The sequence below is a fragment of the Octopus bimaculoides genome, chromosome 4 (assembly GCF_001194135.2).
Source record: "Octopus bimaculoides isolate UCB-OBI-ISO-001 chromosome 4, ASM119413v2, whole genome shotgun sequence".
Taxonomy (NCBI): domain Eukaryota; kingdom Metazoa; phylum Mollusca; class Cephalopoda; order Octopoda; family Octopodidae; genus Octopus; species Octopus bimaculoides.
Window position 1 is genome coordinate 58,983,329 of NC_068984.1, and position 10,699 is coordinate 58,994,027.

General features: G+C 36.1%; 1 protein-coding gene across 13 annotated transcripts in view; it reads left to right on the forward strand.

Moving 5' to 3' along the window:
• LOC106881796 (regulator of G-protein signaling 17) overlaps positions 1-10,699 on the forward strand; it is a 378,661-nt gene that overhangs the window by 141,237 nt on the left and 226,725 nt on the right. Inside the window, exon 1 of one of the 13 annotated variants that reach the window (XM_052967111.1) lies at positions 3,155-3,281. The exons of the other annotated variants lie outside the window; for them this stretch is intronic. The gene's annotated coding sequence lies outside the window, so the exon portion shown is untranslated. Of the gene's footprint in view, positions 1-3,154; positions 3,282-10,699 lie in introns of those variants that run through there. 13 annotated transcript variants of the gene reach the window in all.

The following is a 10,699-nucleotide window of genomic DNA, read 5'->3' on the forward strand; positions in this document are numbered from 1 at the left end:
CCAGGGGCACTGGCAACGATCTCGCTCGAAAATCCTACGGGAGCCAGTCAGGCGGTACTGGCAACGGCCACGCTCAAAATGGTGCATCTCATGTGCCACCCGCACAAGAACCAGTCCAGGGGCACTGGCAACGATCTTACTTGGCTTGCCGGGTCTTCTCACGCACAGCACATTTCCAAAGGTCTCGGTCAGTAGTCATCGCCTCGGTGAGGCCCAATGTACGAAGGTCTTGCCTCACCACCTCAGCCCAGGTCTTCCTGGGCCTACCTCTTCCACGGGTTCCCTCAACTGTTAAAAAATGAAAATTAATGTCCAGAAAATTGTCACAGTTGTTGCTCTTGATTGTGTATCAAAAGATTTAACAAGTTGATTTGGTTGAAGTGAAACCAATATCTGACATAAGAATACAACATAGTTTAATATTTTAAGTTACCAAATAAAGTACATTTATCGTAGGATCCAGCTTCTAAAGCTGAATATTACCTAGTTTCATACACCTCACATAAGACAGGTTAAGTGAAATGTCTGTACTGAGTGACTCTTATCCTTAAAGATCTGATGAAAGCAACAATCTCCTTTGCTTGTCTTTTAAATTTTAAACACTTCCTAGAAGGAGTATTTTTATTCTACTAATTTATTCAGTTGCTTGTTTTAAATTTCAGATATGCCCAAGAGGGCATATCTTCCTCTGACACCTACTTCCTCTCTTCACTCCTATCTACCTTCTCTTTTCATTGATACCTCCTCCATCCACACACCCCTACACATCCCACTGCCACACACCCCACACCCTCACCCCACCCCACATCCTCAGCTCACACCCACATCCCACCATCACATCCCTACACCACCACACCACATCACACCACCCCACACCACATCACACCACCCCACACCACTCCACACACACTAGCACTGACCACTTCCCAGCACCCACACCACACACCATCGTCTGCACACCTACACACCATCATCTGCACACCCCCACACATGCACACATCCACACATCAAAGTCACTAGCCCCTATCCACATGTACACACACACACACACACTCACATAGACACATGCACATGCACCTTCGTTTTGGGATCATCAGTACTTTATTATCTCCTCTTCTTCCTAGCTCTCCTCTCAAACTATCTTTTCCCAACCAGTTGCCATGATTGACTGCTAAATCCACAAGTTTTTTATTTTCTCTCTGTTTATTTCCTCATATTCTTTTCTGTTGAAGAGCGTAAAAGACTTTCTTACTTTCCCAAGCATCAAACTAATACACCTGCTTGTTGTTCATACACCTGTCTTTGTCTTTTGTTTTTCTGTAAATTTCAACTAAATATATATATATATTTCAACTATATAGATAGATAGATAGATAGATAGACAGACAGACAGATTTACTTTTGCCAGCTAAGAAGAATATGCTTCACCGAGGAAGTGCAACAAGACTGAAATATGTTAATGTCACTTGTTAGCTTTAAAAATTAGATTCACTCAAATTTCATTGTCTGCACCGACCAAATATTTCAACCAATGATATTGTTGAAATTATTCCTCTGATTATTTTTTAGATTTTAAAAACTCCTCCAGGAAGGTTTTATCTGTCAATTGTTTTCTATTTACTATATTACATGTGTGAAACCCTATCATTTGAATATTATAGTGATGTTAGTGCCACTATACTTCTCAAAGGTATTATAAATATTACAACTGTTTTATTCTGAATATCAACTGGTGTTACTTTTAGATAAGAACTGCCATATTTCTCATTGTTAGTACAGTAATAACCATATCATAAACTATGTAGTGGTCTGTATATCTTTAGATTCTATTACAGTACACTACTGTGACTACTCATTTTTGCAACTCTACACATTATGTAACTTATGTGCTGACAACAATGTGTAAGTAATTTTTTTTTATGCTGGTTCATCTATTGTACTTAAGGCACAACTCTTCTTCTCCATATCATTCTGGTATTATGTTTCGCAACCTTCATCTGATGAGCCAGCAAAGGATGTCATGTTAATAATGGTGCTTAACTTCATCAATATTACAATTAAAGATCTACCTCTTCAAACCTAATGCCACCTTAAATTGAAGACATCACATTTCAAGGTCTAAATGTTTGAAAATCACACACACACACACACACACACACAGACACACACACACACACAAACAAACAAACAAAAATCAAAACCGGATATCTTTTATCATTTACTTGTTTCAGTCATTAGAGATTATACTCTGTCACACAGACACATACTACATGCTTGTATATAAATAACTTTCCCTGATTCCTTGCTCTTTGTCATATTTTATTCTTGTAGTCATGATTTAGATGAGAATATCTTTCATCTTATTCTGTTCACTCCACTAAAACATTACAACTTAAAGACAAGGTTGATATTCACTCAATATTTTGGTCATTTTTTAGAACAATCAAAACAGTTAAAACCTACAACATGATACCTTCCCTCATTTGAAATTATCATATTATTTACCATACATTTGAAAAAAATATTGTGCATGTTATTTTTAGATATGTTTTAATGTTTTTATTGTAATTGTAAGAATTCTTACTCCATTTTTATCTAACAAGTTCTATTACCAACTTTCTATAATTGAACATTTTTAATTAAATAAAGATAATTATAGTACATTTCTACTGGAGTTTCTTTTCATCTGAATTCCATATTTTCATTGCTCTCAAATATATATTGACCCAAAGTAAAAGAAGGCATGCAACAACAATGCATAATATGATGACAAAAAGCAAATAAAGATTAATTTACTAATATAGTTAGATTGTATTGAATTCATGCAGATTGATTTTCTTTCTCTCTTTATTTTTAAAGAGAACAGTCTACATGAAAATTTACCTGCTTCAAATATAAAAGAGAAGAAATTGTATATAATTGCAAGTTGTATTGTTATTGTTGGTCTTTCTTTCTTTTTTTTTTTTTTCTTATAAGCATTTAATCTTAAATACCTTACCATCTGCAGGAGATAAAGGATTACCTGCTGAACTTCATTAGAACATAATTTTTACAGATTAAAATTCTTAACATCAGAAATTGTTTCTATTTCAGGTATATCTAAAAACATGGGCAAGTGAACTGAAATTAATTGCAAGCATAATTTACATTTGTTTCCATAAAACTCTTTGCTCATTTAAGTTCTGATCAAATGCTACCTCACTGTACACCAAATCTTCACACACAAACTTATCTGAAAAAAATTTCTAGTGCTTTGTTGCTCATGCATCTAAAGTCACAAGGTAATGGAAACTATAAACAAAAATGATACTCATTTTTACTGTCTTCAATCATTTTACTTCTTAATATATTGTTCCGCAAATTCTTTATTGTCTTTGTAAAATGAAACTAAAAATAACATGCACAAAATGAAAATGGAACAGTTCTGATTTGAATATGGAAGTCTGACCCTGTTTGACACATTTTCCTGCTCATATCATGCATGTTGTGACTGCTTGCTGGACCTGTTACCTGCCATAGATTTAATGAAAAGATAACTGTGACAAAGCCACAACATTACTTTCCAACAGGCTGTGAACAACACAGCTGAAATCATCACATTTAAGAAAATTACTAGGCTTTATATACTTATTCTTCATTTATGTACTTATTCTTCATACATGCTGTAGTGGCTGCATGGTAAGAAGCTTGCTTCACAATCACATGGTTCTGGGTTCAGTCACACTGCATGGTACCTTGGGCGAGTGTCTTCTACTATAGCCTCAGGCTGATCAAAGCCTTGTGAGTGGATTTGGTAGACAGAAACTGTAAGAAGCATCGTTGTCGTCATTATCATCATCATCATCATCATCATCATCATTATCATCATTATCATCATCATTGTTTAACGTCTGTTTTCCATGCTGGCTTGAGTTGGACAGTTCAACTGGGGTCTGGGAAGCCAGGAGGCTGCACCTATCTCCAATCTGATCTGGCAGTGTTTCTATGGCTGGAAGCCCTTCCTAATGCCAACCACTGAGAAATGTAGTGGGTGCTTTTTACGTGCCACTGGCACAGGAGCCAGAGGGGGCTGGCATTGACCAGACTCGGATGGTGCTTTTACATGCCACCAGCATGGGAGCCAGTCAAGGTGGCACTAGCATTGGCCACGTTTAGATGGAGCTTTTTACGATCCACTGGTACAGGAGCCACTTGAGGTGAGGGAGTTAGCATCGACCATGTTCGGAGGGTATTTTTTATGTGTCACCGGCACGGGGAGCCAGACAGGCAGTGCTGGCATCAGCCACAACTACAATTTCCATTTGATTGTGGTTTGATTTGATTTTGATGTTGATGTACTTGACTCAGTAGGTCTCCTCAAGCACGGCATGTCACCTTATGATCCAAAGGTACTTTTTTTAAGGGCTGGTCATGCAACACTGGTGTAGGCTACACTTTATTTGCTGATCTCACTTTATTTGCTGATCTCACTTTATTTGCTGGATCTTCTCAGTCACAGCATATCTCCAGAGGTCTCAGTCTTTCGTTGTTGCCTCTGTGAGGCCCAACATTCGAAGGTTATGCTTCACCACCTCATCCCATGTCTTCTTGGATCTCCCTCCACCATGGGTTCCTTCCACTGTTTGGGAGTGGCACTTCTTCACACAGCTCTCCTCATCCATCCATAGTACATGACCATACCAATGCAAACGTCTCTCTTGCATGCCACATCTGATGCTTCTTATGTCCAACATTTCTCTCAAGCCACTTACACTCTATCATGTATGCACACTGACATTACACATCCAGCAGATCATGCTAACTTCATTTCTTTCAAGCCTATGCATGTCTTCAGCAGTCATGGCCCATGTTTAACTGCTGTGAAGCACAGCAGTTCACACACATGCATCGTGCAATCAACCTTTTGCTCTGAGCGAGAGGCCCTTTGTCACCAGTAGGGGGTAGAAGCTTTCTAAACTTTTCCCAGGCTATTCTTATTCTAGTGGTAACACTCTCTGAGCATCCACCCCCACTACAGACGTGGTCACCTAGGTAGTGAAAGCTATCAACTACTTCTAGTTTCTTCTCCTAGCATGTGATGGAATCAGTGGTGTTTACTGCCCCTGGGCATCTGCCATACCCAAAAGCTATCATCTTGCTTAATCTTCCTTTGATGTTGCTGCACCTCTTAAGCATCCATAGCTTACACTGGGTACATCTTATGGAGTTTCTACCTACATCTTTTCTACAGATTGAGCAGGGTCATCTACCTGAAGGGGTGTGTGATGTGTTCACCTTCCCCTACTTACTAGGACTTTGGTTTTTGCTAGGTTGACTCTAAGGCCCTTCAATTCTAATTTTTGCTTCCACACCTGAAATTTCTTCTCTAGTTCTGGTAGTGATTCTGCTATGAGGGCCGGGTCATCAGCATAGAGGAGCTCCCAGGGGCAGCCTTTCTTGAATTCCTCTGTTATTGCCTAGAGGACTATGATGAATAAGAGGGGGCTGAGGACTGATCCTTGGTGGACCCCTACTTCTACCTGGAAATCTTCACTATACTCATTGCCAACCCTAACCTTACTAACGGCATCTCTGTATAGGGCCTGTACAGCCCTTATTAACTATATTTGTCAATCCCTAGTTTCCACATCGCCCAAAGGCTTTCTCCAAGTCCACCAAAGCCAAGTATAGGGGTTTATCTTTGGCTAGGTATTTCTCCTGCAGTTGCCATACCAGGAATATAGCATAAGTGGTGCTTCTACCCTGTACAAAACTGAACTGCATCTCGTCTAAGCAGACTCTCTCCCTAATTAGTTAGGCTATGACCCTCCCCGTGACTTTCATCACCTGATCCAGCAGTTTGATACCCCTGTAGTTAGTTCTATCTAAAGCATCACCTTTACCCTTGTAGCAGTTGACTATGGTGCTACTACACCACTCATTAGGTATGACTCCATCATGAACTACCTGGTTTACAATACGGGTGACTAGGCCATAACCCACACCACCAGATATTTTAAGCATCTCAGCAGTGATTCCTGATGGGCCGGGGGCTTTTCCTGGCTTCATACCTTTAATTGCTTTATCTACCAGGGTGCTGTCTATTTGGATAGATGGTCCCTCTACTAGGTCAACATTTGGCAAGCTCTCCTCCTCCCATTCATTCTCCACATTCAGCAGCCTTTCATAATGGCTTCTCCAAGCCTCTTTCTTTTTAGAATCATTAAAAGCAAGTGCACCATCATCCACGTGGACACATTTCTTGTATGTATGTATATATATATATATATATATATATATATATTTGTTCATAGAAAAACATGTAATTGTTACCAATATAGCAAGAGATTTCACCGCAAAAAAAGTCTAAAGTAGACTCCTTAAGGATCGTTCTCCTTGGTTATATATCCAAAGTTTTAACTTTAAAAGAGAGTTTTGATGCTAATATCCATTATTATTGAAATTTATTCCTATGTCAACATTTCTGTATAAGGCTATATTTGACTGTCAAATTTAAGTCAAACATATAATTTGCCTTACACATCTTCAGGGAAATAAATTTAAGAACAAACAAAAAACAAAAAAATCAAGAACAAGAGGTAAATACCAAGACATCTCTGAGTTCCGTCCATATTCAAATTTGTCGTTAAATGACTTGTTATTGTGAAGAGGAGAGCAGCTCTAACATTGTTCTTTTTCAAGCCTTCTTAGCCCTGGTAAATTGGAGCAGGTAGAGTTAATGCATTTAATGTCCAGTTTGAATACTTACTGTTGTTAATTACACTAGAGAACTGCTCCCACTTATTCCAGGTCTTACTCTGCCCCATAAGAAAAAAAAAATGTCTGCTGCCTGATTTGTAGTCAACATTCTCCAACTACTTTTTCATTTTCTATGCCTGTTTTTCTACTCCTCATAACAACAATTTCTGCTCCATTCAGCATGCTGTTTATATACTAGCTAAACCTTATGATTACATTCATTTATTCCTTTTCTGTTATTATACACAAGATTCTGTCTTTTTATTCTTTTACTAGTTTCATTCATTAGGCTGCAGTTATGCTGGGGTAACCACTTTAAAGGGTTTTAATCAGTCATTTTAATGCCAAAATTCAGTTGTTCTTTTTTTGTATTGTTTTTTTTCTGGTACTTATTTTAGCAATTTCTATTTATTGCACCATTAAGTTATGGAACACAAATGTGCATTATTTTTTGTTTTCAAGCTGTATCAAATCTAAAGAGAAACATAGAAAGATATCACACATTTGTTTAAAAAAGCTGGCACTCTGTTGATAAGGGTTCCAGTTGATCCAGTCAACAGAACAGCCTGCTCGTGAAATTAACATGCAAGTTATGCTTAACCCTAACATTGTTCTCTGGGAGATTCAATGTGACACAGAATGTGACAAGGCTGGCTCTTTGAAGTACAGGTACTACACATTTTTGATAGCTGAGTGGACTGGAGCAATATGAACTAAAGTGTCTTGCTCAAAGACACAATATGCCATTGGGAATCGAACTCACAACCTTACAATGATAAGCTAAATACCCTAATAGCTGAGCCACATACCTTCACACACACAAGCACACACACACAAACTCACACACACAAACTCACACACATATATAACTGGCTTCCACAACATTTCCATCTTCCAATTCCACCCAAAGGCATTGGTCGACTTGAGACTGGAAGACACTTGCTCAAGATATCATGACTGAACCCGAAACCTTGTGGTGTGACCTAAACTTCACAGTTACATAGTTACCTGTGTCTATATGCTAGACATTTTTTCCAATCATTCCTCTCCAGAGACATAACAACTGAACTTTATGTTTCCACTCAATCAGTAAAGTGTAAAAACTTTCAAGCAAATAAAGGAACTGCTATATAGCTAGTCAAAGTGCAAGAAATAGCAGCCATATCTCCCCCAGATCATATCCTACTATTTTAAAATAGTCAGTAGCTAAAATTACATTGGATAAAGTTGTCCTAGATACAGTCTGTTCAAAAAAAATAAAGACACGCTATTCATAGCTGGGACACTTCTTATCATAGATCTGCTCAGTCATAGATGACCTGGGGCTAAACAACAATTCAAATGAGACATTAACTGCATTTACCCCACTTACTCCTATTCCTCAGATAAAGAAAGCTTGAAAAAGAAATTAGTGCTGCCCTCCTATTGTCAACTAACAAATAATAATAAAAATAATAATTAAATCAATAATTATTTGGTTGCACCGTTATTCAATACTTTCACTGAAATGAGACCTGAAGGTCAACAAAATTATTTGTTAACACTTGATAGAAATAGGCATTATATAAACTGCTTTATTCTGGAAATTTCCACCAAATCTATTGCCACACGTTTATTGCTTCTCTATTGATTTTATCCAATAATTGTTTCTATAGAAACAAAACCACTTTTGACAAACCTACATGGAAATGTTTCCCCACAGTACATAATGTTTATTGAACCAGAGTAGAAATGTGAAAAACAAAATATGAGATGCTCTTCACGCTTTTCTCTACAACAATAGAATCTAACACTACATTTCTGTGTGAAAGAGACACATATTGGTAGAAATAAATTCAATACTACACCTTTGAATATTTCCATCTTTTCATTCCACACACACACACTCACACACACAATTTTAATACATCCGGTTCTACATTAGAATGAATCCATAAGTAATAAAACATAATCATTTTAAAAAATAAACACAAATGAGATCAAATTTCATACAAAATATGAATTTTTCTTTTAAATTTTACTGGAAAGAATGTGTAGGCAGAAACTTCCTCACCAATTTGACAACTTATCCTAGAATGTCATTATTTATATTTTACTATAATGGAGTTTGCATGTGGCCAGAAAACTGTTGCTGCTGCTACAACTACTACTGCTGCTGTTTGTATATCAAGTATGTGTGGGTGGACAGTGATGCAGAAAATTTCTACTACAACTAATGCTAATCCTCAAATGTATCAATCTGGCTAAAGTATTTTGTAATTGCTGTTATTTTTCCTGATTTTAATTCCTGGCTGAAGCCATTTCATTTCACTTACATTAGAAAATGCAATAGCATCACATCTTCCCATTTGCTTCCTCAAAATGATTAAAGTTTATTTTTTATTCCTACTGTTCCTAAACAATATATTCACAGGTTTGAATGTCAGTAACTTACTTAACTAAATAACTTCACTTTGTAGGAAAAATAAGATTATCTATCAGTTTTTTGTAAAGAGGAATATCAAAACAGATCATGATCATATGACAACACTAAGTAAAAAATGTTAGATTGCAATATGATTTTATTGATATGATTCTTAATTCCCTATTTTAGTTTATTGTAGATGTAACAATAAAAAAAGTTTCAACTTCACTATTTATTAGTGTATTCTCCTAAATCCTTGTATACTGTCAAGAGATTTTTCCCTTGCAGTACATGAAATCATTAATAAATTAACATAATATATTAGTTGTTTACCTCATTATAATGTAACAACACAAGACAGAAATTATTTCTCATTTAAAAATAATGTCTTTTATTCCAAACTTATTTCAGGAAAATGCATTTGAGGAAAATTTGAATTAAATAGTAAAAAGACAGTAACATAAAGATATTTTGAACAAGGATATTTTATAGAAGAAATGATGAAAGGAGAAATTACCAAAGTCTGCTCATAAATATTTGCTCAGTATTTAAGCCTATTTGACTCATGATTTTGTGTTAGACACTTATGCAGTCACACAGTTTCAGTGACTTATATATCTTATACAAGTGAAAGAAAGTCAAATATCACATTTCTGTATTTTTTTTCAATAAGAATTTATAGCTAGAAATAAATATACATCAATTGCTGATTGGCCCTATTGATTTTATGGGATCGGAAATAAGTGAAGTGAAATTATTCCAACTTGAAATCAAAAGCAGGTGTCCAGTAGTTTAGTTACTTCATTTTCCATAGCAGCTTAGTCAAGCTTATGCTAATATTTCTTTCTTTTTCTCACTATCTTATAACGATTGAGAATTTGCTGGTTGATGAATATATCTATGCGGTTGTGAGTGTGTACATATTCAGTTTTGTCAGTAACTAAGAATCTAGTGTAGATAACAATTTCATCAAATTCCCTAACATATTCAGCACAGAATCTGTGTCTCTATTTTTTTTCTTTTTCTTTTTTTTTTAGTGTATTTATGTTTCTTTGATAGTGTCAGGTTAGAATTATTGGTTATGTGCTGCAGATATGTCATTCAGCTTCTGACTGCTCAACCACAGCTGTGTGCTTTTAATGTTTCAGTTTGGTTTATTTATTCTTTGTAGCTACTTATCACACAGACATTTATTTCTCTTTTCACACCTCAATTTTTGTTGGATATTTCTCTTTGCATCACAGTTTTGCCTTTGCTGTGTTTTAATGATTTGTTTGTTTTTCCCCTCTTTTACCTATCTCAGTTTTTAGTACCACCTCTAGTTCTGCTCTTTAAATCATACTTCTTTCTTTTTTTTTTTGTAAATGTAATAGGGCCTCTTTTTTTAATGTATTTGTGTCATTTAATGTGGTCACTGTTTTTTTTACCTTTGAGATATATATCCATTCCATTTATGATAACTTTTTTAATACCTACTTTCTACTTTCACTGTTGCTGCAACCAAAGTGTCTTTGTATGTATGTATGTATATATATATATATATATATATATATATAT